Source organism: Pundamilia nyererei, unplaced genomic scaffold (assembly GCF_000239375.1).
Source record: "Pundamilia nyererei isolate P.nyererei 1_Seehausen unplaced genomic scaffold, PunNye1.0 scaffold00087, whole genome shotgun sequence".
Lineage (NCBI taxonomy): Eukaryota > Metazoa > Chordata > Actinopteri > Cichliformes > Cichlidae > Pundamilia > Pundamilia nyererei.
Window position 1 is genome coordinate 2,014,241 of NW_005187488.1, and position 3,709 is coordinate 2,017,949.

The 3,709-nt window shown below is 39.7% G+C and overlaps 1 long non-coding RNA gene across 1 annotated transcript; it reads right to left on the reverse strand.

Moving 5' to 3' along the window:
• Positions 1-205: 205 nt before the first annotated feature.
• LOC106456295 (uncharacterized) lies at positions 206-1,462 on the reverse strand. The gene is made up of 3 exons (XR_001290449.1): positions 1,403-1,462; positions 451-548; positions 206-359 (listed from the first exon to the last, which is right to left on the reverse strand). It is a non-coding gene; the product is annotated as an uncharacterized LOC106456295 (long non-coding RNA).
• Between the last annotated feature and the right edge of the window lie 2,247 nt (positions 1,463-3,709).

Genomic DNA, 3,709 nt, shown 5'->3' on the forward strand with positions numbered 1-3,709 from the left:
TTGTTTACTTTTCTGAGAGAATAAGGGCTGACATACAATTTACAAGGGCAAAGAAGTGGGTTTGGGAGTATGAGCTAAGCATATTCAGTTGATGTTTGCTTTAAAGGATGAGAACAAACAGAAAACCCCCTTCTGAAATCAAAAACAACTCAGACCAGTTGGGGCAATGGACATTAGGTGTGTTCCACTGTGCACTGCAAATGCCTGATCAGTACTGGGATCTGGGAATCTTGGAATCAGATTTTTTGTGCCGTTTTGGGTGGAGTGCCATTTCCATCCATGGTGTGGGGTGCTTACTTTGCAGTGTTTAGGTGGGTGGCATGTGTCAAAAAGACATCCACATGAATACCAGGAGCCTACTGGATTGAAACAGAAGGAACAGTGTTATTCGTCATTGGTTTCATTTTTAGGTTTATACTAATTTAAATTAAAATCAAGAAAGTCTTGTACCTTCAGCCAGACTGGGCGGTGACTTGAAGTTAATTGTGGACATTAAGACCATCAGTGTGGGTGCAGGGTGTGGCAGAGAGGAGAATGTCTGTGAAGAGCTAACAAATTAGAAAACAGGAGTTGCAGAAACCCTTAATTTTACTCCTCTCAAGTGCTTAGTTAAGCATAGCTGTAAAATTGCATATGGGTGACAGTCAAAGCCTGTAATGGCGATATTTAAGCAGTGCTGTAGGTCCAACAGCTGCGTCACAAAATAAACAGTGTAAAACCACCCAGGTTACAAAGTGGAACTAGTGTACTGTATCTTATAATACTGCCTAATTCATGTGAATTATTTTGAACCTAAACTTGTATTTATTGGGTGTGATCATCATTTAAAAAGGTTTCAATCACAAGCTCCATTTCATTAAGGGCACATACACGCATTAGATACAACACAGACATGGTAAAACTAAAGTACACCCTCAGATCAATCGATTACACCATGTCATTATTTATTAAACAAAAACCAAGCCAAATGAAGCAGAGCATGAAAAACAACGTCTTTGTTCACCTCAGGTTGAAGTTACCCAATTTCAAAGCCTTGACAGTTTTTTTATGCCCTCGTTTGCAAAATCTTAGAGCTGACAAATGATGCTCTTTGTTTTTACCGTGTAGTTTTAAACTGTTAAAAACACTGAGATTACCTTGTATAATTATTGCTACTGTCTCCCTAGATCAGACTGGAAGCAAAGAGAAACAGAAAGCCAGGCTTTAACCAGAATTAACATAGTGTGGACAGACTAGTTGATTCCCTATCACTGTTTCCTGGCTCCAGCTATAATTACACTGTGATTATATTTAATGGAGCGATTTCATCTCAATATTCTTGTCTAAATGATTTCAAGAAAGGAAAAAAAACAGCTTTGTTCAAACCTTTTTGTCCTGTGAGGACAGTGAAACACAAACATACCGATGACATGTCATTCATGCATCAGACCAGGGGTCCCCAACTCCAGGCCTCGAGGGCCGGTGTCCTGCAGGTTTTAGATCTCACCCTGGGTCTACACACCTGAATCAAATGATTAGTTCATTACCAGGCCTCTGGAGAACTTCAGGACATGTTGAGGAGGTCATTTAGCCATTTGAATCAGCTGTGTTGGATCAGGGACACATCTAAAAACTGCAGGACACCAGCCCTTGAGGCCTGCAGTTGGGGACCCATGCATCAGATAAACCAAAGCCGATCAAGCCCTCCTGCGGCTTCCCTCACAGAGCTTTGGCAGTCTCATGACTGTAATGGGAGACAAATGTGCTAGAACGTGGCTTAAACGGTCTGTAAGAGTGAGTAGGCAAATATCTATTTTTCCATTTAAAGTTTATGCTTTCAGAGGAATTTCGTATATTGGAGCGAGGTATTGGGGTAGAATGTGCTGACTCTATAAATGTGGCCAAACCACAGATTGAAGCCCTGCTCAAAACAGACGTATCCCATTATTACACAAGGGGAGAAGGGGCTTTCTGATTATACCGAGGTGGTTTATTCAAGTAATATAATCATTCGTGCTTAAAATGAAATATGTAGCTTGTAGCATCTCCACACTTGGCTTATAGCTGAGAAAAGAAACCCCCAAACTCTTTTTCAGTAGGAAACTCTTGACACAATGGCAGCACAGCGAGTTGTTTTCTAACAAATTAAAAGTCTGACATGTTCTCCGATTTATTTAACTTTGAAACATTTTCTGTTTTTAGTCATTTCCAATCTTAATAGGTTGGGCTATTTGCTAAGAATATATTTTTAGCTAATTTGCAATAGTAAAAGGCAAAACAGTCCAGTTGAACCTGGTTTAGGTGCTGAACATTCATCCCAAATGAAGTTAAAATGCTAAACTGTGATGAGCATCCTAACTTGCATCTTAGCATATAGGTGTTTTTGCCTATAGTAGCATTTGGATGTAAAAGAACTGCTGGCTTGTCTGCAGACTCTTGTTTTACTGCAACTCACTTTTGGTTTTGTATAGAAGTAATCAATAAAACAAACAAGCAAAAAATGATAGACACAAATATGAAATGTTTTTAAAAATGGCAAAGTTAATATCACTAAACCAACTAATACAAATGTAAAAAGTGGGTTGACATTCAAGGAGGCAGAATGTATCTACTTGAAATACCACCCAGGCTAATAGGTGAAATGTTCCTTTCGCCTCTGCTGTCCACTGGTTATCAGCAATGACAACTTGGCTCTTATTGATTCCTGTGTGTTTTGCATGTGTCATTCTGACACAAGGTAACCCCGTCTGTGGATATAATAAAGACTGGGTTCTGCTGATGGGTCTGTCCTATGAGCACAGAGTAAAGGAGGCCAGGAGCAGGGGTGTTTTGGTTTTTTTTGGGGGTTTTTTTTGTTTGTTTTTTTGTAAATTTCCCTCTGTTTCATGTTTATTTGGTGTGTGAGCGTGAATTTAGACCCGTCTGGTTATTTAAACACGATCAGACATTAGAGGTGTGCAACATAACCTTCATATTAATGTCTGGCCTCTAAAAAGCTAAAGAGATGGCTAACTGAGAATGTTACATTTCAGGATGCCTTTGCGAACACTTATAGATGAAACAACATGGCACGCCTCCACGTGACAATTCAACATCCAGTGCTTGTCAGAGCGACTATGATATTAAATGACAGTCATTTTCTTTCCACTCTGTAATTTTGGCTACAGCTATGATGCAGGTTAATGGTTGGTACTGCAATCTGAGAGAATAGTGTTTTATCCCAGTTCTTGGCGTAAACAACCAGTGAAGCAAGCGATCATCTAATTTTGTATGCCTCGTGCGATGCTCCGTAACATTTCTAACGCTTTCTTTTGGACATGTAATATGTTTCCATACCAGATGTATGGAGGGATGTGCAGTTGTACAAACAAAACAAAGTACTATGAGGATCCAAGTACCCAAAATCACTTTCAGTAAGTAGGCTTCAAGATAATAAAACTGTAAATTAGAGGGGAAAAACGTTTCATGGGAAGTGCAAAATGAAATTCTATCTGTGGTTGACAATGTTGGACCTCCAGTGAAGTGGGAATCCCTCGAGTCTTTTTCCATAGCAGCCTTTCTGTGCAGACAGTATGATAATGAAGAGTGCTCACTGGCAGCGAGGAACTATGAAACAGCTTGATATTAAACTGTTAAATATGAAGGGATCCTCTTCGGACAGCTTCAATGTGGCAAATTGAAACTTTATACTTTCACGACTGGCTCGATTTCCTTGTTGGGAGTGCTCGTG